At 39.7% G+C, this 26,526-nt stretch overlaps 1 protein-coding gene across 2 annotated transcripts in view; it reads right to left on the bottom strand.

Moving 5' to 3' along the window:
• LOC113087422 (uncharacterized) overlaps positions 1-26,173 on the bottom strand; it is a 69,072-nt gene extending 42,899 nt beyond the window's left edge. The window contains exon 1 of one of the 2 annotated variants that reach the window (XM_026255583.1): positions 26,067-26,173. The gene's annotated coding sequence lies outside the window, so the exon portion shown is untranslated. Of the gene's footprint in view, positions 1-25,018; positions 25,182-26,066 lie in introns of those variants that run through there. The other variant, XM_026255584.1, reaches the window with a different exon arrangement.
• Between the last annotated feature and the right edge of the window lie 353 nt (positions 26,174-26,526).

Here is a 26,526-nt window from a genome sequence, read left to right as displayed (position 1 = left end):
TATATGTTACCCTTGGGAGATATCATCAGGAAACATGGTGTTAGCTTTCACTGTTATGCTGATGATACGCAGCTCTATATTTCCTTGCAGCCCGGTGAAACACACCAATTTGAAAAACTAATGGAATGCATAGTCGATATAAAAAATTGGATGACAAGTAATTTCTTACTGCTAAATTCAGAAAAAACAGAGGTGTTAATCATAGGGCCTAAAAACTCTGCTTGTAATAACCTAGAACACTGTCTAAGACTTGATGGTTGCTCTGTCAATTCTTCCTCATCAGTTAGGAACCTAGGTGTGCTACTTGATCGCAATCTTTCCTTAGAAAGCCACGTTTCTAGCATTTGTAAAACTGCATTTTTCCATCTCAAAAATATATCTAAATTATGGCCTATGCTCTCAATGTGAAATGCAGAAATGTTAATCCATGCATTTATGACTTCAAGGTTAGACTATTGTAATCCTTTATTGGGAGGTTGTTCTGCACGCTTGGTAAACAAACTACAGCTAGTCCAAAATGCAGCAGCAAGAGTTCTTACTAGAACCAGGAAGTATGACCATATTAGCCCGGTCCTGTCCACACTGCACTGGCTCCCTATCAAACATCGTATAGATTTTAAAATATTGCTTATTACTTATAAAGCCCTGAATGGTTTAGCACCTCAGTATTTGAATGAGCTCCTTTTACATTATACTCCTCTACGTCCGCTACGTTCTCAAAACTCAGGCAATTTGATAATACCTAGAATATCAAAATCAGCTGCGGGCGGCAGATCCTTTTCCTATTTGGCGCCTAAACTCTGGAATAACCTACCTAACATTGTTCGGGAGGCAGACACACTCTTGCAGTTTAAATCTAGATTAAAGACCCATCTCTTTAACCTGGTATACACATAACATACTAATATGCTTTTAATATCCAAATCCGTTAAAGGATTTTTTAGGCTGCATTAATTAGGTAAACCGGAACCAGGAAACACTTCACATAACACCGTACTTTCTACATCATTAGAAAAATGGCATCTACGCTAATATTTGTCTGTTTTTCTCTTGTTCCGAGGTCACCGTGGCCACCAGATCCAGTCTGTGTCCAGATCAGAGGGTCACTGCAGTCACCCGGATCCAGTACGTATCCAGACCAGATGGAGGATCAGCACCTAGAAAGGACCTCTACTGCCCTGAAAGACAGCGGAAACCAGGACAACTAGAGCCCCAGATACAGGCCCCCTGTAAAGACCTTGTCTCAGAGGACCACCAGGACAAGACCACAGGAAACAGATGATTCTTCTGCACAATCTGACCTTGCTGTAGCCTGGAATTGAACTACTGGTTTCGTCTGGTCAGAGGAGAACTGGCCCCCCAACTGAGCCTGGTTTCTCCCAAGGTTTTTTTCTCCATTCTGTCACCGATGGAGTTTCGGTTCCTTGCCGCTGTCACCTCTGGCTTGCTTAGTTGGGGTCACTTCATCTACAGCGATCAGCAATCATTGACTTGATTGCAAATAAAAACAGACACCATTTAAACTGAACAGAGATGACATAACTGAATTCAATGATGAACTGCCTTTAACTATCATTTTGCATTATTGAGACACTGTTTTCCAAATGAATGTTGTTCAGTGCTTTGACGCAATGTATTTTGTTTAAAGCACTATATAAATAAAGGTGATTGATTGATTGATAAGGTTTCATCAGAGCACACACGCTCTTTCAAGCAGCATACAGCAGTGTTGTGCATTTTAACCAGCTGATGGGAATAGTATTCTTAACCTGTAAATTTTTTACCCCGTCCCGTATACGGGACGCCTACGTTGACTACACTATATTACAAACAAATCTAATCTAATCTTGACAAACTATATATTGTTGGAAAGGTCTAAGACTCCCAAATATATATTTTACCAATATTTTTTGTAAAAAATTATGTAGGAAAAGTAATAGATTAATTTATGACAAGAGTGCACCCTCAGAAATCTACATTACAAAAGGAGCTTTGACCTTTGTTTAAAAAATAGACTTCCTTGTTGCCTTTTTCTCTATCACATTTTAGAAATCATCAGAAGCTGTATATCACTTGAAAACATAAAATCTCAAAATTCATCCTTCAAAACCCATTTTAAAATCAGACATTGCATTACCATGTAAATGGTACATCAAAATCATGTTACAAAATGTTTTCAGTCATGAATTATAAAAATTTAGGTTTGTATCATGCACATTCATGTCTATCTTCAAAAACGTGAGTGACAGTTAACAGGTTAAAATGTATAATTATTATTTTATATAATTATTTCGGATTTTTAGAAGTGCCCATGATAACAATATCGTGCATATTAATTACAGTGATATATCGCATTACTGAGTACCACATGTCTAGTTTCCAGGTCAATCATGTAAGTTTGTTTCTCCTAATGTTATGTAAGTGTGTTCATTTGAATTATATAATATATGATAGATATTTTTATTTTTTTGTAGATGGACTCTTTATACGTTACTTTATATTTTGAGATATTTTAAATCCTGTTTTTATCAATTGAGGCTTTCAGACAAAATTAAACCTGTTTTATCTTTTAATATTTTTGAGCAAGTGATTCATGCTTTTGTTTCGACCTGTTTGGATTACTGTAATGCACTTTACATTGGTGTGAACCAAATTTCCCTTTCACGCCTACGGTTAGTCCAAATTACCATACCATAACCGTAGGCGTGAAAGGGAAATTTGGTTCACACCAATGTAAAGTGCATTACAGTAATCCAAACAGGTCGAAACAAAAGCATGAATCATTTTGGACTAACCGTAGGCGTGAAAGGGAAATTTGGTCTCGTCTGTTACCAGGAACCCGGAAACATGAACACATTACTCCTATTTTAGCCTCGCTCCACTGGCTCCCTGTATATTTTAGAATATATTTCAAGATTTTAATGTTTGTTTTTAAGTCACTAAATGGGTTGGCACTTCAGTACATCTCAGAGCTCCTGCACATTTACACCCCTTCAAGGTCACTGAGGTCTGGTGATCAGCTGCAGCTGAATGTGCCCAGGACCAGGCTGAAGACCAGAGGTAACCGCTCTTTTTCAGCAGTTGTTCCCAAATTGTGGAATGATTTACAGCTGCATATTAAAAGTTGCGCCCACCCGCTACACTTTTAAATCTCATTTAAAAACATATTTCTATTCCTTGGCTTTTAACTCACTATGAGAGCTGTTGTGGTCTTCATTGTCGTTGTTACTGTTGATGTTATTTTATTTGTTGTTTGTTCTTAGTTGTATATTTTTATTTCGGTAAAGCATGTTGGTAACCTGCTGTTTGTTTAAATTGTGCTATATAAATAAAGTGGATTGGATTGGAGACTGTTGAATCCATATGAAGTGCTAAGGCTCTACTGAATTGAACATCAAGTGGTTTCTAACAAATTGATTGATCTCACTGCATTACTTTGTGAATTAGCAAAGATCATAAGTACAAGAATGCGTCTCTGCTTTTTTTTTGTTTGGTGGATTTATCTTGGATTACTGGAAAAGTACTTGAAGGTTTTTTTTTTCATCATCCTAAAAATTTACTACTACAACTTTCTTTATATTTATTCCTTTAATTACACAAAGAATCACTCAACTACAAGGTTGGATGGATTAGATAGATAGTAGCTTTATTTATTTAAACTGAGCAGCGTTCTTCAGAAAAATCTTTAAGGTCCTGCAAATTCTTCAGTTTTCCAGCATCTTTGCATATTTGAACCCTTTCCAGCAGTGACCTTATGATTTTGAGATGCATCTTATCACACTGAGGACATTTGAGGGACTCAAACACAACTATTTAAAAAGATTCAAACATTCACTGATGCTCCAGAAGGAAACAAGATGCATTAAGAGCTGGGGGGTGAAAACTTTTGAACACAATGAAGATGGCCAAATTTGTCTTATTTTGTTGAAATATAATTTTTTTCCATTTAGTTCTGCCCTTCGTAAGCAACAGAAGATACTTGTATGTTTCCCGGTACACAAATTAAGTACAATTTACATTGATCTTCAAATTCCAAAAGTTTTCACCCCCAGCTCTTAATGCATCTTGTTTCCTTCTTTTTTAATAGTTGTGTTTGAGTCCCTCAAATGTCCTCAGCGTGATAAGATGCATCTCAAAATCATAAAGTCACTGCTGGAAAGGGTTCAAATATGCAAAGATGTTGGAAAACTGAAGAATCTGCAGGACCTTGAAGATTTTTCTGAAGAACGCTGCTCAGTTTAACTGTTCAGAACAAACAAGGGACTCATGCACAACCATCACAAAACAGAAAGACAGTCGAGGATCATCAGGTAACAGAACACAGTATTAAGAACCAAGGGTTCCCAAACTTTTGAGTGGGGTTATTTTAATAATTTCAGCATTTTTTTTTGTCTTGTGGAATAAATGTTAAAATATTTTATGTACAATATCTTACTCAGGACAGTACTAAATAAAAAAATAACATGCATTTAGTATGATATCTCTAATTTTTTTTTAAATTACTCATATTTTCACAGATATTTTGTCCAGTCATAATCTTCTGGTGGAGATTAAGCTCCATATGAATATAGAAAATAGGTTTGGAGACAAATTTTTTTATTTATGCGCATGAAATTTAGACAGCAGGAAACACAAATTAAGTTATATTGTCCTATGTTATCTTTTGAGTAGTCAAACAATCCATCTCTCTTTTTTTCTTTGGACCTCTTCATATTTAAAGAGAGAACCGTAGTTTTCAAAGTTGGACATCACTTGTTCTGATTTTCAAGGGTGGATAATTTAGAGATGCTATGACTAAGTCCTAAGTCCATACCAATATCTGTCACGGTTCATGAATGCACCGTCTCCAGCGGTATTCATGTTACGTCATGTTGATTGTTTCATGTGGGTGTTGCCGCTGATTGTCTGATCAGCGGCAGGTGCTACTCATTCCAACAGCCTATTTAACAGTCTTTCGTCTCCTGTTTGTCAGATCGTTGTTTGTAGATTCCGTGGCTGATGTCTTGTTCGTGTGTTCCTGCCTTGATTTGTCTCCTGTCTGGTTTCTGTTGGACTCTTGCCTTCACACACGGATATATTCACCGCACTTGGAGTTATCACCACCGTCATCGTCATTAGCGCACTCAATCCATCAACTCACCAGTCTGTGCTGCCATCGTGGTTCCTGCGTCACTCTCCGACCTTCCATCATCTCATCTATCCAATAAACTCTATTTTACTTGCTATTGTCTCCTGTCTTCCATACACAACGTCACAGAACGATCTGACCAACATGGAGGCAGCGAGTATTCAACCATCTGTTCTGGAGGAATTTCTCAGCGCCAGTGTTCGGAGGATGGACTCCCAGGAGAGGACTCTTAACGACACTGGTCGCGCGGTTCAAGCCCTGGTGACGCAGGTGTCTGAGCTCACCCAGCAATTCCATCTTCTTCGAGCTCCCACTGCGCCACCCACACCGCCCGTTCTCCCGATACCACCAGTGACCGCCTCCCAGCCAGAACCACGCCTTCTGATCCCGGAAGCATACTCTGGTGAGCCTAGCTTCTGTAGAGCATTTCTAACCCATTGTGATATGCATTTTTCCCTTCAGCCCAGAACATTCTCAAACGAAAGAGCAAAGGTGGCCTTCGTTTTAACGTTGCTCTCTGGGAGAGCGGCACTATGGGGGATGGCGGTGTGGGAGAACCAGGACCCATGCTGCGACACGTTTCAGGCACTCTCCGCCGAGATGAGGCGGGTCTTTGATTGGGCCGTCGCAGGACGGGAGGCGGCCAGGAGGCTGGTGGAGTTACGCCAGCATGAGAGATCCGTCTCAGACTTTTCGATCGAGTTCCGAAACCCTGGCGGCAGAGTGCCATTGGAACGAGGAGGCGCAGTGGGACATGTTCCTGCATGGGCTAGCTGACCGCATCCAGAGGGAGATCTACGCCCTGGATCTTCCCCCCTCTCTCAATGGACTCATTGAGCTGGCGTTACGGGTCGATGCCCGTCTCACACGGATGGAGAGGAGGGGTCTACTCAACACCCCATTCAGGGGACCGGCAGACGGGTGATTCAGCGGCGGGGACGTGGTCAGCCCCACCTACGATCACGAGCCCATGCAGGTAGGGCGAGCTCGGCTTTCCCGGGAGGAGAAGGAGAGGCGGAGGTCCCTGGGCCTCTGTCTTTACTGCGGGGGAGCCGGACATCAAGCCCATGCCTGTCCGGTAAAAGGCCAAGCTCGGTAGTACGCATGAGGCTACTATCGGGTGGGATCTCCGCCGAGAAGACCTCATCACCATCATCATCTACGCTCCTTCCGGTAAGGCTGCGGTGGTCAGCACAGACACACAACTGTCAAGCACTACTGGACTCTGGGGCAGAAGGTAACTTCATGGACAGTACTTTAGCACACAAGCTCCACATTCCCTTCAGACCACTTCCGCACCACATCACGGTTCACGCCCTCACTGGACAGCAACTCCCCACTATTTCTTACATTACTGAAGACATTACACTCATCACCTCTGGCAATCACTCCGAGACCATCTCTTTTCACATCCTTGACTCTCCCCTGGCACCCATTGTCCTAGGGCACCCTTGGCTCCTCCTCCATAACCCCAAAATAGACTGGTCCTCTAACTCCATTTTGTCCTGGTGTAAAAAGTCTCATGAGTCTTGTTTAGTGTCTGCCTGTCCGTCTGTGTCTGTGTTACAGGAGGAGGTGGTGGATTTATCTAACGTGCCCGCTGAGTACCTCCACCTGAAGGAAGTGTTCAGTAAGTCTCGAGCTGCTTCTCTTCCTCCGCATCGTCCTTACGACTGTGCCATAGATTTACTGTCAGGTAAGTCTCCGCCTAAGGGCAAACTTTATTCACTTTGTGTTCCAGAAAAGGAGGCTATGGAGAAATATATTTCTGATTCTCTAGCTTCCAAATTCATCTGTCCTTCCTCTTCTCCTGCGGGGGCGGGGTTCTTTTTTGTGGTAAAGAAGGATGGGTCACTGCGACCTTGCATTGATTACCGAGGGCTGAACAACATCACGGTTAAGAATACTTATCCTTTGCCGTTGATGTCTTCAGCCTTCGAGAGGTTGCAGGGAGCGTCTATTTTCACAAAACTGGACTTACGCAATGCGTATCATTTGGTTCGGATCAGGGAGGGGGATGAATGGAACACCGCTTTTAACACCCCCAGAGGGCACTTTGAATATTTGGTTATGCCCTTCGGGCTCTCCAACTCCCCAGCGGTCTTCCAGGCACTCGTCAACGACGTGATGCGAGATATGATTGATCAGTTCATTTATGTCTACCTGGACGACATATTGATTTTCTTCTTCCTCTCTCCAGGAACATGTGCAGCACGTCCGATGAGTGCTTCAGAGGTTGCTAGAGAATGGGCTTTTTGTCAAGGCGGAGAAATGCGAGTTTCATGCACAGTCTATTCCTTTTTTGGGGTATATCGTGTCGACTGAGGGAACACGCATGGATCCCGAGAAGGTTAAGGCTGTGGTAGAATGGCCAAGCCCAGATTCCCGTAAGGCCCTACAGAGGTTTCTGGGATTCGCTAACTACTACCGGCGTTTCATTCGCAATTTCAGCCAACTAGCCGCGCCTCTGACTGCCTTGACCTCCGCTAAGACTGCGTTCAGGTGGTCAGACACAGCTGAGGCTGTGTTTGCTAAACTTAAGAGCCGTTTCATTTCAGCTCCGATTCGGATTACCCCTGACCCTACACGTCAGTTCGTGGTGGAGGTCGATGCGTCAGAGGTGGGGGTAGGAGCGGTGTTATCCCAACGTTCTCCCTTAGACGACAAGGTCCACCCTTGCGCGTATTTTTCATATCGTTTATCTCCTGCAGAATGAAATTACGATATTGGTAACCGAGAATTGTTGGCAGTTAAGATGGCATTGGAGGAATGGCAACACTGGTTAGAAGGATCGGGGGTTCCTTTTATAGTATGGACTGACCACAAGAATTTAGAGTACATTAGCACCGCCAAAAGGTTGAACTCCAGGCAGGCTCGATGGGCACTTTTTTTCGGACGTTTTGACTTTACTATTTCGTACCGCCCGGCTTACAAAAATATCAAACCCGATTCTTTAATCACGTATTTTTGACCATTCCGAACGCCCGTCTACTCCCGAGTGTCTTTTTCCTGAGACATTAGTGGTCTCCATTCTCACATTGGAGATCGAATCGAAGGTCAGAACGGCCTTAGAAGGGGTAACGCCTCCGCCCGGGTGCCCACCGAACCGCTTATTTGTACCAGAGGGATTAAGGTCCAACGTTATCCAGTGGGGACATTGCTCTAATGTAGCTTGCCATCCAGGGGTTAACCGTACTAGATTTTTAGTCAAGCAACGATTCTGGTGGCCACTTATGGCTCGCGACATTCACAGTTTTGTTTTGGCTTGCTTGGTTTGTGCCACTGGTAAGGCTTCCAATCGGCCTCCTGATGGGTTACTCCAAACGCTGCCGGTTCCTTCGCTCACCACATCGCTCTAGATTTTATTACCGCCCTCCCGCGGCAACACGGTTGTTTTAACCGTGGTGGACTGGTTCTCGAAGGCCGCCCACTTTATTCCCTTGGCCAAGTTGCCCTCAGCCAAGGAGACAGCGTTGACCGTCATAGACCACGTCTTTCGTTTACATGGCCTCTCGATAGACGTGGTTTCTGACAGGGGACCCCAATTTGTGTCTAAATTTTGGCGAGAATTCTGTAAATTACTGGGAGCGACTGTAAGTCTGTCCTCAGGGTTTCACCCCCAGAGCAATGGTCAAACCGAGAGAGCCAATCAAAATTTGGAAAGGGTGTTGCGATGTTTGGTCTCCAAGAATCCTTCCTCCTGGAGCCAACAATTGTCTATGGTGGAGTACGCCCACAATACCTTACCAGTATCAGCTACGGGCCTATCTCCTTTTGAGTGTAGTGTTGGTTACCAGCCACCTATTTTTCCCAGTAATGAATCCGAGGTTGCGGTCCCCTCCGTTCACGCCTTCGTCCAGAGGTGTCACCGCACTTGGACCAGAGCCCGCGAGACTCTACTCCAAGTGGGGGCGCGCACCAAGACCAAAGCCGATCGCCACTGGTCTAGGCCTCCCGTATACGTCGTGGGTCAAAAGGTGTGGCTTTCTACCAAGAACATTCCTCTCCGTTCCGTATCTAATAAATTGGCTCCCAAATTTATCGGCCCGTTTACTGTCACCAAGATCATTAGTCCGGTGACAGTCCGCCTTAAACTCCCTCCTACGTACAGGAGAATTCATCCCGCCTTTCATGTATCCAAAATCAAGACCGTATTTCATTCTCCCATTAATCCGCGCCTCGTAGATGGCGAAACCACCTATTTGGTTAATCGCATTCTGGACTCTAGAAGGAGGGGACGCGGATTTCAGTACTTGGTGGACTGGGAGGGTTACGGTCTGGAGGAGAGAAGTTGGGTACCTGCTAGGAACATCCTGGATCATTCCCTTATTGATGATTACAATCGACAGGTAAGAGATTCTGGGGACGCCAGGAGGCGTCCTTAGGAGGAGGGGTACTGTCACGGTTCGTGAATGCACCGTCTCCAGCTGTATTCATGTTACGTCATGTTGATTGTTTCATGTGGGTGATCAGACGATCAGCGGCAGGTGCTACTTATTCCAACAGCCTATTTAACGCCCTGTCTTTCATCTCCTGTTTGTCAGATCATTGTTTGTAGATTCCGTGGCTGATGTCTTGTTCGTGTGTTCCTGCCTTGATTTGTCTCCTGTCTGGTTTCTGTTGGACTCTTGCCTTCACACACGGATATATTCACCGCACTTGGAGTTATCACCACAGTCATCGTCATCAGCACACTCAATCCATCAACTCACCAGTCTGTGCTGCCATCGTGGTTCCTGCGTCACTCTCCGACCTTCCATCATCTCATCTATCCAATAAACTCTATTTTACTTGCTATTGTCTCCTGTCTTCCATACACAATGTCACAATATCAGCCTCTACTAAATTGTCCCTGGCAATAATTTTGATCAAACAATTAAACGTGTTGTCTGTCATTATGTTCCCAATGTCAAAGATGCTGATTTGGGATTTAGGAGTGGTCTCTTAAGTTTTCCAGAGCTGTATAATGGAGAAACATGAAACAGGTTTATGTGATCTATGTTGGGAAGTTGAGACTAACATTTTTTTTTTATCAGTTTGTCAATTTTTGGGTAGTTTAACGTGCTCCGTTTTCCATGTTGGTAGGATAAGATGACAAAGAAAAATGTTGTTTTTAAAGAAAAAGAAACAAAAAAAGAGGAATTTACATAAGCATTTTTTCTAAATTTCAGTGGGCATTCTGATATTCAGACATAGAAACATTTAGAGATTTTTCTGCAACACACTACCAATCACTGTTTGAAATTGTTTAATTTGTATGTTCATTCTTTTTTATTTATTTGTGCTATTTACACAATGTTTAAGTTTTTTTCAAGTTTGTAGGTGTCCAGGTATAGAAACCGAATAATTAAATGTAAAATAGCAATGGATAGTCTTCAATGTAAAAATTAATTAAACAATCAAACCAAAAATTATTCAGACACCTTCAACATTTCTCACTTTATTACAGTTTATTTGCTATCACTTGTAAAGTTGTTATAAAATATGACAATAACTTCGAGTTAAACTATGTCAGAACAAATTCTTCTTGATAATGTCATAACTTTGATAGAAATGTATGTAATGGATTACAATCAACCAAAACTACAGACAACTGTTATTATGACAATATTTACACAACTATCAATACTTTGTTGACCAATTACCAAGCAATGCTTCATTTTGTTCAGACTGTGGTGTGAAAAGTTTGCATTAGCAATTCAGAAAAAAAAAACATATGCAATACATGGTGCTTTATATTACGGAAGTTCTAAGCGGCCATGCATTATAATTTTTTTTCTTGTTGTTTTCTCGTTATAACAACTTAATTTTCTCGTTATCTCGACATAACGAAGTTCGTTTTCTCGACATAACGACTAAGAAGTTACAAAACTGCGCCAGTAGGTGGCACTATAGACCTGAATATAACTGATGGGGTGTTGTATACCATCCACTTTACTGTACGCGGACCTTCCTCATGATCGCTATAATTTGTGAAGTCTTGTTCATTACTGACATTTAATTAATTCATAAATGTTAAATGCTTGAATCAATATGAATATTTTGTGTATTAAGTTCCTGCTAGATGCTGCATGAGTTTCACCAACGCGTTCTGTGTCATAAAATAACTGCTTATCAAAACCAAGGTTGACATCACTGTTTTCTGTTTATCTAACGTTACAGTAGGACGGGGTTGTAGGCTGATGTGCTTCTTTTCCTTATTACTAATCTTTATTGTTAACCATATTGATGAGAAATGTGATGTATATGTAAAATCCATAGGCTAATTTAATTCAGTTTTGTTCTGTAATGTAATGGGTTTTTTTCTACACACACACACACATACACTACACATGAACGCTATTTTCAAACAGAAGCTTGTAACACACATGATATCTGCCACATCATATAATGACTACTACAAATGACAAATTATATATAATTTTATTTCAAATAAAGGGAAAATGAAAAGTGAGTTTAATCCAAGCAGCTTTAATGGCGCGGTGTTGCCATTTAAACATGTTAATTATAAAACCAAAACGTTCGTTGTACTGTCTCTGGAAAAATCAACAGTGATTGATCAGCCTTTATTTATGAACAGTACTGTAGACGTTATTACCTAGGGAAGCAAAATTTGCTGAAATATAGGCTACAGTAAGAGCGCCTGCATTGTTGTCCATCAGATGCCTGTCAAAGTTGATTTTGTTACTATAATCAACAGTAAAACTGTCATATCGTTATAACGAGAAAACAAACTTTCGTTTTGTCGAGATAACGAGAAAACAAAAAGGAAAAAAATTTAATGAATAGCTGCTTAGAACTTCCGTAATAAGGTGCTGGATAATTTTTGGTCCCCATATATATAATTTTTTTCTCAATTTCACTAGTAGTTCACTGTATGAAGGTGCTATGGGTATAATATGTCACAGTTTTCCTATTTTGCTATACTCACATAAATGTATTCTAGTGTCCTGTACCTACTAGTAAAATTACACCTGGTGTCTGGATAGTTTTTGGTCTGACTGTGCATTAATTCATGTTAAAACTACAAAGTAATTCAGTCAAGAGCAGTGAGTGTTTTTCTTTCATTTTCTTGGATTAACATGACAGCAGCTAGTAGCTAAATTAGGCTTGGTCACTTTAAGAGACGATGAACGCATCCAAAATATATTTTTTTCCTCAGCTGTTTACTTTCACTTAAGAAATAAATGACATTTTTTTTCGAGCATACTTTCCAAGGCGTGTATTTTGACATATTTTGTATGTATTTGTCGGCACAAGAGCAAAAAGAAGCAAATTCGGTGTTCAAGCGTTTTGAGAAACGCCTCTCTCTGCGTGAGCCGTGAACACTAGAACACCGCGGTACTGAACTTTTTGTTTGTTCAAAATGCGATTTGTATTTGTTCGTTCAGGTGCAGGAGGGACTTCGAGGAGAACTCAGAAGAGAGCTTGGTTCAATGCTACTCTCCGTGATATACGGCTCTCTTCTCTCTCGCTCTGCACGGAACACAGCACGCGAGTAACCAGCTACTCTGTTCAGCTTTTCAGCATCTTGTGTTTGGATGTTTTGATGTTTAAATCGACAACGTGAAAAAGATAAGCTTTCATGACAATGCACAGCAGTGTCCCGTCAACTGTTCTGAGCATCTTTTTAGGTTGCCCTCAGGACAGTTCATATTTTTGTGAAAACTGTATAAGTTAAAATGTCAAAATTATTTGATGATTAAAAAGTTCTAAAGAACAACATTTATTTGAAATATAAATATTTTGCATCATTATGAATGTATATACTGTCACATTTTATCTAATAAATCCTTGAATATTTATTATTATTTATACTTCAGATTTTTGAGTCACAGTTTCCACTAAAATATGAAGCAGCACAGCTGTTTTTAACATAGATAATAATAAAAAAGTATTTCTTGAACATTAAATACAATAAAGTAAAATAATGATGCCCAAAAATCAGCTTTGAATCAGAGGAATAAAATACATTTTAAAACATCTGGGAGAGTACACAATCTATTCATAAATTATTTTAAAAACACAGGTTTAAGTGAAAGAATTTTGCATGAATATTATGTAGTTAATCAAAGTTTAAATCAAATTTATTTTTCTACTTCATTTGATGTCATTCTACTGCCCACACTCCAGTCTAAAGGTGGTGGCAGGGACAGCCCTAGCATTTTGGTGGCCCTAAGCAGATTTTCAAAAGAGGCCCCTATACCTACAGTTTCACCTAACCACCTGCATCCCATCCCAATCTACACATCTTACACGGACACCTAATTGTAAAGCTTTACCAATTTGTTTTACTCAATATATTTATCTTTCAAGATATAGATAAGAAAATATATTTGGGTAGTTTAAAAATATGTAGTAAAAAACGCCTTTTTGTAAAACACTATTCTGGCCCTATAACTAATTAAAGTTGTCCATGAAGTTTAAAAACAGGACAAGCTGTCACACCAGAGGACAACGTTTCAGTGACATAATGTAAAAAGTTATAAAAATAGACACTATTTGCCTGAGGTATTTATTAACAATTGTATGCTTTTATTTTTAATTCATAAATGTTTTGAATTTATTTAACATCATTGAGACAGTCACACCAGGACAATTTTGAGATTAAGTTCAAAAATGTAAAATAGTAATAATAATAATAATAATTCTAATAACAAAGCAGTTTTTATAACAATGGGTCCATGTTAGGGTTGTGCTGATAACTATACAGGTATTCAAGGGCAGGCTCTAAGAAGGTTTAGATCCTACCTGTCCGATCCCTACCATTTTGTTTACTTAAATGGGGTGTCATCTCATTTATCATCAGTAAAATATGGAGTGCCACAATGATCCGTCCTAGGTCCCCTTCTATTTTCAATATACATGTTGCCCCTTGGTAATAATATTAGAAAATCCAGAATTAGCTTCCACTGTTATGCTAATGATACTCAGCTATATATCTTAACGAGACCAGATGAAACTTCTCAATTATTTAAGCTAACAGAGTGTGTTAAAAATGTAAAAGATTGGATGACAAATGATTTTCTCCAATTAAATTCGGATAAGACCGATATTAATTATTGGACCAAAAAACACTACACAGAATCTTGTAATTACAATCTGTAACTAAACGGATGTACTGTCACATTATACATTAATCATCATGAGAGGATTAACAGTATTGAGCATACATATTTGATTCAAGGTATATCTTAAATATATCAACATTTTAAACAATGTAAGGTTCGATCACACAAGCTGAATATTTAAACACACCAATGAAATAAACATAGCTGACTTATAATCAGGAATGATTAAATAATCTTACATTCAAATCACGTACAGTAACACCTGATGAAATGGTGGAGCAAACGGCTAATGAAAGTGAAAGCGGAATAACAGAACTCACATCAACTAGCGGCACACATTCATAATAAATGACCTTCCACTATAAACATACACAGGGAATTTAGAACAGCCGCCCCCAGGTTAGCATAGCTAATATGTCTAATGATAAATTCCCTAGTTGTTGGAGTCCGCTTCACCTCCATCTGGAAGTGCCAGAAGTCTGACAAGTTTGGCCACAGGTCGTAAGTATAGACGATCATTGAGCATTGTACTTGAGCTGACCTAACGTGTCCATCACCACTGGGTATCAGTTTGACAACCCGACCAATTGGCCATTAGGCTCTGGGAAGCTGCGGGTTGATTATCATGACCACCGTGTTCTCAGCTAGTTCTTGAGTTACCCGCTGCCACTTCTGGTGAGTCTGGAGACCCAGTAGGTAATGTCGTGTAAAGGAAGACCGGAAATAATCGATGATGGCCTGGCAATGACGCCAATGACACCTGGACAAGCGCTCAGGCTTGTAGATCACCTGGGGAAGTGAGGCGTCTCGCCGCCCAATGAAGAACATATTCGGGGTAACCAGATCCAAGTCTGTCATGTCGGATGAAGCATATCCCAATCCCAAGGGCTTGCTGTTTAGGATACCCTATACTTCAATCAGTACAGTCTGCAGAACATCTTCAGGCACAGACTGACCTCCCGATGACTACTCGCAGTGCAGACTTTAGTGATCGGATTTCACTGCTCCCAGTTGCTCCTGCAGTCTCAGTTCAGTCTTGGCTCCATGGAAGTTAGTTCCCTGATCTTATAGGATCTCAGATGGGGTTTCTCTATGTGCTATGAAGCACCTTAATGCCAGTAAGAATGCATGCTGCTGAGCAGGTCAAGGTGAATGCATCTGGTCGCCAGGTACTTGAAGATGGCACCCCATCGCTTCTCCGTGCGCCGGCCAATCTTGACCATGAAGAGCCCTAAGCAGTCGACTCCGGTGGCGAAGAAAGGGGGTTGGTATAATCGCAGACGAGCTGAGGGCAAGTCAGCCATAATAGGTAGCAGAGGTGGGGGACTGACTCGAGTCACAAATTTCAGGACTTGCGACTTGCTTGATTAAAGTATGAAAATGACTTGATTTGACTTTGCCATGAGAACAAGTTACTGAGACTTGAAGTGGAAGACTCTAAAAATGACTTGAACTTATATTAAATAAACCGCAATAAAATTAAACTTATTGTGACGTCAGCACCACTAATCAGCATCTGTGGATTTAACGCTGCACAATTCAAACCGCGCCAAACATGGAAGACAGTAATGTTAGTCGAGCTCCACAAATAGTCTCGTTTGGCTATTAGGACTTTGAACTGGACCGTGCCAATAAAAAAAAAAAGATTTGCCAGATGCAAAATTTGTAATGCAAGAATATCTGACACGACAACCACAATGTCCAATTTCATTCGACATTTCAAGAACCATAAGGAAAGTAATCTCTTTCTCTTTTCTTTTTAAGTTGTCTCATATTTGTAGGTGTCCAGGTACAGAAAACAAATAATTAAATCTAAAATAACACTGCATAGTCTTCAATGAAAAAATTTAATTAACGGTCAAACCAAAATGTATTCAGACACCTTCAACATTTCTTAAATTATCACAGTTTATTTGCTCTAGTTTATAAACTGGTAATAAAATATGACAAGATCTCAGAATTAACCTGTCAGAACAAGTTCATCTTGATAATGTCAGATAACTTTGATAGAAAGTTGTGTAATGGATCAGAACTTCAGACAGTTGTATGATAATATTTACACAACTATCAATACTTTGTTGAACAATTACCAAGCAATGCTTCATTTTGTTCAGTCTGTGGTGTTAAAAGGTTGCATTAGCAATTCAGGAAAATAAAAAACACGTAAGCAAAGCATGGTCAGGTCAAAGTTTCTGAATAATTTTTGGTCCCATTTTTTTCTATCAATTTCACTAGTACTCCACTGTATGAAGATTTTTTGGGTATGTCACAGCTCGCTTTGTTTTTCTATACTCGCATTAATTATAGTATCCTGCACCTACTATTAAAAATATGTGGACAATTTAGGAAAGGGAAAAATCCTACGAACTTGAAAGTACATTTGAGTGTGCACAAGGAGGCTAACCTAGCTTACCTCAAAAAGGGTAAAGGAGAACACAGAGAACCCCTCAACTGAATCAGAACCTAATCCCAGTAACGGGGTAACACCAGGGGCGGACTGGGACTGAAAAACGGCCCTGGACTTTGACTAGGCCCGGCCCAAAGCAATCGGCGTGCGTAAACTGGACAACAACAACAATAACGCCTGGAATGAGTGTCACAAGACTTTAATTGTGGCTCATGATACCATACCATCCAAAATTATAGCAATAGCACTGATGTTGACTAGATGTTGAGCTGGAGTGGGTGTCTTTCTCTGCTTTTGGTGTAAGCTCAACCTGAATAAACAAACGATGGAATGGATTAAAATAAATAAATAAAAGGTTTTATTCCATGCTGTCTTGAAATGAATTATTGGTAACACTTTAGAATAAGGTTCCATTAGTTAATGTTAGTTAACTACTTTCGTTAACATGAACTAAGCAAGAACAATCCTTCTACAGCATTTATAAGTCTTAGTTCATGTTAATTTCAACATTTACTAATGCATTATTTAAATCAAAAGTTGTGCTTGTTAACATTAGTTAATGCACTCTGAATTACCATGAACTAACAATGAATAACTGTATTTTCATTAACTAACATTAACGAAGGTGAATACAGTAATAAATGTATTATTCATTGTTTGTTCATGTTAATTAATACATTAACTAACATTAACTAATGGAACCTTATTCTAAAGTGTTACCTTTTTATTACTTAATAATCTTAATTTATGCAGTAATTAATCTTACTGCACATATAATAATACCACATCTAAATGAAAATACACCATTACAAATGTAACTTATGTATTCAAAATTGGAAACCAGCTATATGAAAAAAATTAAGCATTAACTGTAATGTTATCAACATTTTTAAAAGTAAAAGCACAACATATTTTTCACATGCTACTGCATGTGTCATTATACAGCTAAAATGTTGAAGTTTAGCGGTTTTAACTACTGTAATCATTAAAAACGTAGCAACCTGAATATCACTTCTTAACATCATCTCTAGCAAGTAACTCTCTTTCTCCTCTCATGTTCCATACTTGGATCTGGATCTGCCTGTGGAACCCGCTCATCTTTCTGTCCCTCATCATCATCACTGGTGGCATGTTGCTGCGTAGTTTTCTGGCTCACTTCTTCACTGCTGCTAATATTTAACTGCGAATTGCTGCTGCTGGAAAATATTGCTATATATTTCAGTTCGTTTGGGACATTTAGCGGCTTCAGTTTTTCACTCGGGGCCGCGTTATGCATATTGTTTGTTTGTTTGATTCTATTCTTCTATCTAACGTTAACGTCTTTGTTGTTCGTTTCTTCCTACTCTTCCACTTCTTACTTGGCGGCCACGGCCAGTGCAGCTGGCATCAGAGTTAAAGGTGCATTGCTGCCACCTACAGTACTGGAGTGTAAAACAGATTAGTGGGCAAAACAAAACAAAAAACAGGTGATGACTGCATGCTTGGCGGGTGGTGGGCCGGCCCACCGGCCGTCCTAGAGTACCGGCCGTTCTGTGATTCTCCAGATCACACAGATGGCCAGTCCGCCCCTGGGTAACACATACAGTAAAAAAAAAAGTTAAAGCTGTATTTACATTTTTTTTTTGTCTTATCAATGTCTTGTTGTGGCTCAAAAATGGGTTGAATACATGCGATTCATGTAGATCTTCCTTAGTCTGTTGGCTCTTTAGGTTTTTTACTGGCACACGTCACTTACACATTTTGCACTTACTGCGGAGTGTTGAGACTGTTTACATATTTGTGCCCATATGTTCATTTTATGTACTGGTTTTATTTTTGAATGAATATTTTCTAAAATTATATGATGTTTTTGTTGAGTTACTGTTACACAATACTTTTTCTGACCTTTTTGAATATTAACCCTTACAAATAACCCAAATTACAAAAAAAAAGACTAAAACTAACACAAAAACAAATAAAAACTAAACTAAAACTAAGCATTTTCAAAAAATAAAAACTAAACTAGCAAATCCACTTTAAAAACTAATTAAAACTAAACTGAATTTGAAAACAAAAAGTAAAAACGAAATAAAAAAACTAATGAAAAATGCAAAACTATAATAACCTTGCTGCGGGCACCTGGTTCCCTGATTTTAAAGTCTTGAACTCCTCTGAGAAGGATTCCTCCTGCCATTGACTCAAGATGAGAGCTTCTGCACGCCTGTATTCTAAGGATGCTAACTAGTATCTTGGGCGGCCTCCCCATGGTCGGACTGGTAGGTCAAGTCGACTAGGGCACTTCAAGAAGCATACTGAGATGCATCAAGCGTGCCTGGATAGTCTCGATGGTCAGGGACTAATCCACAGGATACGGCTTTCCTCGTTTCTGAGGCATCCTCTTGGGCCTCTACAAGGGGCTTGACTGGCCAATGGTCTGGTGGCTCATGGAGGATTACTTTGCCTCGACTCCACATGCCAGAGTTCTCCAGCTCCTTGAGTGTCCTCCCTCTGGTAACATAATCCGCCGGGTTATTCGAGGAATCAACGTATCGCCAAGAGTGGAGCTCAGTCAACTCTTGTATTTCTGCCACCCTTGTCCCCACAAACACTTTGTATCTACAGGACTCAGACTGGATCCAGGTGAACACTGTAGTCGAATCAATCTATAATGTTACTGTCTCTATGGCAATGGTTAGCTCCTGTCTGAGAAACTGTGCAAGCTGAGTGTTAGCTAATGCTACACATAGCTCGAGACATGGCATTGACAGCTGATGTTTGGGTTCTACACTAGAGCGAGCCATGACGAAGGTGGTGTGGATCTTACCGTGCACCTTGGCACAGAGATAAACCACAGATCCATAAGGCTTAATCTTGATTTCTCCACATCAAAGTTAGCAGGAAGATAGCACCACGGAATATTGAGCTTACAGAGATCAGGCAACTCCTTCTCCCACACATTCCCCTTCTCCAGCGGGTCTGCAGGAAGATTCGATCATCGCAAACCCTCGGTTTGGTCCAGAGTCTCTGAACGAGAACCTTGGCTCAGGTGGTGAAAGGAATGGAGAATCCCAGAGGGTCATATTGCATTGCATTGCGGGTGATCCTCTGCTAGTGTATGATGCCTGTAACCTAGGCTGTCTTCTAGGCAGTGCCACTTTAAGCCAAGAGCCATCTGCAGTGGGTCTCAATGATTTTGCTGTAACCACAATTCGATGCTCTCTGAACAAGCCTTAGTTGGGAGGTGCTGGACAACAGCAGTGGTGGACAGTAACGGAGTAGCTTTACTTCGTTACTGTACTTAAGTACATTTTTCAAGTATCTGTACTTTAATGGGGTAGTTTTATTTTGAGTAACTTTTACTTCACTACATTCCAAAGCATAAAATCGTACTTTTAACTTCAAACATACGTTACTCCATATAATATATCACGTGCTCCGACACGCAGAAGCGGTGTCTGATTCATCATGAAGGAACTGAGTCTTTTCAAAATAAACTTTTAAATCGGATCGCAAATCGCACCAAAAGATTAGTTTACGATTTAGAATTATTCGACTGCAGCTGTTCAAATGAACCGTTTAGTGCGAGTCTCCAGAAGTAAGAACCGGGAGATCTTGCGAGCGCGTTTGTCTGGTGTTGCTAAAAGTAAGTTATTCGTGTGCTAAGTTGAGGTAATTTTTATAAATAATGTCCAAATATTTTATTCAACCACCTATATTATATTATGGTTTGAGAAGGAAAAAATCATTATGAAAATATATTTTCCTTAAAATGTTCTTCCTAACTTCAGGCCATATTATCATGTCATATATAACCGTGATGTTCTGTAAAACAACAAACTTTAAAATACTTTGTTCTTACTGGTGAAGATCAGATGGTCATCTCGGTTTTCTCTCAGGTACATCACAGTGTAAGCTTCACAGTTAACATCACTCTCATCAGCGCAGTCCATATCAATAACAAAAATATATCTTGACTCCATATAGTGGTTATTTTGGAAAAAATCCCAGGGATTTTGAGCAGTAGGATTATAAAAAATATGTGCTAATATAAAATTAAATTAAGTAGCCTATATAAAATTGCAAACATCTATCTTTCAGTACTTTTTTACTTAAAGGGTTAGTTCATCCAAAAATGAAAATTATGTCATTAATAACTCACCCTTATGCTGTTCCAAACATGTAAGACCTCCTTTTATCTTCGGAACACAGTTTAAGATATTTTAGATTTAGTCCGAGAGCTCTCAGGCCCTCCATTGAAGCTGTGTGTAAGGTATACTGTCCATGTCCAGAAAGGTAAGAAAAACATCATCAAAGTAGTCCATGTGACATAAGAAGGTCCGTTGGAATTTTTTGAAGCATCGAAAATACATTTTGGTCCAAAAATGGCAAAAACGCAGACTTTATTCAGCACTGTCTTCTCTTCCGTGTCTGTTGTGAGAGAGTTAAAATCAAAGCAGTCTGGATATCCGGTTCGCGAACGAATCATTCAGTTCACCAAATCGAACTGAATTGTTTTAAACGATTCGATTCAGATATAAATGTAATTTAAAAAATAAATAATTATCGATTTTCAAATATTGCATTTGTCAAACATAGTCTATTTTGCCGTCAAAACTGTTGACGGTGTCCTTTATCAGTAGGCTTTATATTTATGCTCAACATGAAGTATAGATATTGTTGTCATGAAGACAAGAGCCTGGTCTGTCGGTCTCCCTGTCACCTACAGCAGCAGGCACGGCACGATTCTGGTGAAGCAAGCTGGAATTGGTAATGCTGCACTGTAATCATAGTTATTTATTCATATTTTTTATAATATTTTATTATATGATATTGGTTTGAGACTGAGAGTATTTTATTTAGTGGAGAACTTTGCAGCAGTATTTTATTTCTTATTCTTTTTTTTTAATCTTAGATATATTTTATTAAAAAGTATTTTAAAAAAGTGTATAGTAATAAACAACCTGCAGTTTAAAGAGCCAGTAAGATGAAATTTCTAAGCTTCCAATCGCTGTTTATAAGTCCTGTACAATAGGCTTAAATCCATCCAAGGTTAAAAACATTGTCATTTTGTCAAAATATAATTTTAAAATTACCTCAATTCTCAGAGATCCCTAAACGGTTCACGCAAAGCTGTTCAAAAGATTCCGTTTCCTTAAACCCCACCTTTCAGTAGCATACTGAATACCCTTTTTGGGGTGAATTATTGGGGTGAATTATGTCTTATTCCTCTCATCGCGAAGCAAACAGTAAAATAAAAAACTTGAACAGTCTCGCTGTTTTTTCTTCTGTGTGGGTGTATTCAAGCCGCGCGCATCAGTTTGAATCTGAATAGCGCGTTCAGCGCGGGGGCGTGGTCACATTAGATGAAGGGAGACGTGAAAAACAGACATCGCGTTGTTTTCATATGGATAACTATCACAGAATATCTGTTAGCAGCACTCATTTAGTTTTAAAGAAGACATGTCAAGCTTTCTATAGATATCTCTCTCATGTCTCTTCGTTGAGTATTCACGGAGTTACACTTCATTTTAATGACGTGTTTGTAAATGAAGATCAGTGCAGAGAAAGGCTGCAGACAGCACACATACTGATAAGACGCTCGGGAGAAAACAGACACATAACTTCATAATCATACTTCGCGTTGTGATTCGGAGATGCTCGTTGGTCTAAATAAAGTTGGTAATGAACTCTCTTTTATGGCCAAACGCTTTGAAAATCCCCCCTTGTACTCACCGTGATTAGAAAAGCAGTCATCAGGGAAATGTTGTGAACACAACAAAAGGGATTTGTTGTACTGCTCTGGTATTGTGGTAAAAATGAATTTTAGCCATTGGTTCTTCTGATCTTCATTCTTTGGCAGTGAAAATAAAACAAACTTGCCTTTACAATTAAAAACACACTGTCTCCTCGACATGATGCTCTCACACCAACCAGAGCGTCTGTGTTTGGGCAGGTCAGAGCTTTGTTTCTCCCAAGACGGTAGGCGGAGATTATTATCCTTATTCCATATCCATTATTATTAAGTGTTCCTAGTGACGTACATAGAGATGGGCAAAATATTTGAAATCTACAACAACTCGTTTCAGCGATTCAGAGTCGACTCCTTACTTTAGAAGCCAATAACTTTATAAATCGTGTACTTTTTGGTTTAATTACTTTGCACATTGTTTACACTGATGGACAGCTACATCATACACTGTAATACAGGTAATTTTTGATTTCTCATCTGTGTGGCTCTTTAATGTTTGTATTTTTCCCTTACTGTACCGAAAATGAACTGAACCGTGACTTTAAAACCGAGGTACATACCGAACCATGATTTTTGCGTACCATTATACCCCTAATCCCCACTGATGGCGACTGAGTACTGCCGGAACCACAGAAGTACTCCTAGCAGTGAGGCACCAAGGGTAGGACCTGGAAGTAACTGCTGGTTAAGAGAGACACCTTGGTATGCAAGGAACAATTGAAGACCAACCTGTATTTGCCGTTATGCTGCATGAAGTGGTGTGGTTTGAACCACGATTCTTCGTTTACCTGCTACCCTGACAACATACCCTGAGTCAAGGAGCTTCTGTATTTCAGCATTGTACACCATAGCCCTCTCAGGGTCTCTACTCAGGTGTTTCTCAGTGTTCATGAGGCTGAACAAAATGGATTCCATAGTCCCCTTCAGCGGTGGTGCATTTGGGGCAAGAAGGAGTGGAGTAGCTTTGCGCCAGACTGCGTCAACTTCTACTCATCACGTCCTGGTCTCAAACATGTCTGCAGCCATCTGATCCTGTTTCAACCGAGTTATTACTTTCTTGCTGCGAGACGGAAGGACATTGAGTTGTCAGAGTCACTCAACATGCTGATAGGTGTAAGAGAAGTGAACAAACACTGTGAGGAAGGTATCTGATGAGGGAGCAATCCATCTGCTCCCTGGAGAACCCAACAGAGCTGCATGCGTACAGCGACTGGTCCGCCCGCTGGTCCTAATCTGATGGGCTCCTTTGGGGTAATCAATGTCATATAATCTGACCTGATTAAAATTAGGGGTTGGACCCTATCGAAAGATGGAATGGGGATCCCTCTGATGTGACATTCAGCCAAATATGGTGACCCATACTCAGAATTCGTGCTCTGCATTTAACCCATCCAAAAGTTCAACAACTCTTAGATTGTGATAACATCACTGGAGACTTTTAATGGGGTAGGTTTGCTCGGTAAGCATGAGGAGAGCGTGAGGTGTTGATGCTAATCCACCAGGGGATTCCAGTAAGAAGTGTGACAGGAGACAGGGCACTGTTCAACTCTTTATCTTAAGTATTTTAGGGTTCACAGCAGATGACACAACATTGCTCCAATTAGACTGGATATTGTACAATTTATGGCCACAAAGTGTTTATCAAACATCAGTTTAAATCTGCTAAATGTAAATTACAGACGTGTAACGAAACTAACAACTTCCTATGGTCACATTATACATTAATGAACGTGAGAGGATTAACAGTATTGAGCAAACACATTTGAATCACGGTATATCTTAAATATATCAACATTATAAACAACGTAAGGTTCGATTAAACAAGCTGAATATGTTAACACACCAATGAAATAAACATAGCTGACTTGTAATCAGGAATGATTCAATAAACTTACATTCAATCACGCACATTACCGCCTGATGAAATGGCGGAGCAAGCGGCTAATGAAAGTGAAAGTGAAAGCGGATTAGCGGAACTCACATCAACTAGCGGCACACATTCATAATAAAAGTCCTTCCACTACAAACATACATCGGGAATATAGAACACTAGATATTTGAACTTACCAGTTTTCAATACTTTATATTTAACGTGTTCCTTTATGTCCCATGTTAGTGCTAAACTGCTGGACTTTAAATTAAATATACTATTGATTTTCACTGTTGACTGACTTTACAGAACACTGACTGATAACTTCCGTGCACAGATGCGGGAAATTTGTTACAGGAAGCGAGATATGGCAGTTACGTCCGACTATATGTGAACTAGCTGTTTTAAATAGTATTTTTATATTTAACGTTAGTTTATCAGTATTTTTGATAGTATATTTTTGATTACTGGTGATTACATAGGCTCTCTCCCGTGCACATGCGCAGTTTAAAACACCAAGAACAAAGAGTCTCTCTCTTGCCCCATCCATGCACGATAATATAGTGTATATCACGAGCTAACGATATAACAATTTAAAAAATGACCATATCGCCCAACACTAGTGCTCAGAGTTCAACACTAGTGCTTAGAGTTCACATCGGACAGAAAATTGAACAAACTTGATGATGAAAATGATCAAATATACATGAAAAATAACGTTTCATATATGATTTAGATGATAGATTTAAGTGTTCAAGTAAATTAAAAAAAAACCCGATGTAAATAGGTTAATCAGTGCTTATCATAAACCCACCTGTCACATGCAGAGATGATGTGACGAAGAGAGAGAGTGCAGAAAAGGAAGTTCTTCTTCTTTGGTTGCTTAACGGCGGATGCGGACTAACTTAGCGCACTACTGCCACCCTCCAGATTAAATTGTACCCAATCACCACTATGGTTTACGAATTTGAAAATAATGTAGCCTGTAAACTACAAAAAAAAAAATAATAAAAATAAATAAAAATATCCTTTGTTAAACATAATTAAATTCCCTATATTCTATCAATGAGTCCAGTGTTCTTTAAAAATTCAAACATAAACTTTATTACTTTATGATCGGAAGCCTTAGACAAAATATTTCTAAAGCTAAAACTTTCCCCTCTTTCCTCTATTTTCCTTTTAATTAAAATCCTTTCTCTATTAAATTTCATCATTAAGACATGTTTTGTTCAGTCCAGTGTGCCCTATTCTCATTCTTGTAAAAATTGCCTCTTCTTTTCGACATCTTATTATCAAACGGCCCTGACCAACCTTAGGGTTTACAATGTAAAAGCCCCTCCCTTTATCTCCCCTATCCCATTTTTCTTGCCATAACTTTTTAACATGTTTTTTAATCATTGACTTAGCCTCTGATTTTGATATTTTACACTGAATAGACACATTTGTTGCTTTCAAAGCCTGTTTAGCAAACTTGTCTGCTAATTCATTACCAACCATACCTACATGAGCCGGAACCCACACAAATTTTACATGCGTCCCCCCATTTTGAATACTATGAATCAAAGTCAATATCTCACACACAATATCATACCTTTCACTTGAGTTACCAGATTTTAAATTTTCTAAGGCTGACAACGAATCTGAACATACAACTAGTCTTAGTGCTTTAATTTGCTCTACCCACTGCAACGCCATTACAATTGCTATTAGTCCTGCTGTGTACACTGATAGGTGATCCGAAACTTGCAGAAAACTTAATAACAAACTCTGGTATCACATATGCGATTGCCACTTTCCCTGTATCTGGTTGCTTTGATCCATCAATAAAGATTTGCACGTAACCATAATAGTTATCCACATACCTCATAGCCATTTGTCCACTACCCCCCGTATAATCTTTTATCTTTTCATGCAAGGTTATAGCAGTGTCCTGTACCAGTAGCAACCACGGTGGGTGCGGTGAATAGACTACAGATGAAAAAGGAAGTTTACTGTCGAAGTACAAATATATAGCCTGACTACGTCCGACTACGCCATGGGCGTAGGTTTGGGGGGGACGCTAGGTACTAGTCCCTATCAATATTTTGAGATGACTAATTTGTCCCCACCAATATTTAGCAAGCTCCTTTGAACTGCTATTAGGATCTTTGCACTGTTATTTGGAGCGATTCTAACGGCCAGGACGACGATAGTACAAGAAACGCTGTAATTTGATTGACGGCGGGGTATCTGACAGGCTACACGCGCGGGCCGGGACTACTTTTGTGCTTGCACTAGCAGCGAGCGGGTGTGGGTGTGATGTTGACGACGCCGACGGTAAGT

This window comes from Carassius auratus, unplaced genomic scaffold (genome assembly GCF_003368295.1).
Source record: "Carassius auratus strain Wakin unplaced genomic scaffold, ASM336829v1 scaf_tig00044830, whole genome shotgun sequence".
NCBI lineage: Eukaryota > Metazoa > Chordata > Actinopteri > Cypriniformes > Cyprinidae > Carassius > Carassius auratus.
Note: the sequence above shows the minus strand (reverse complement) of the source record. Positions and strands in the feature narration are given on the sequence as shown.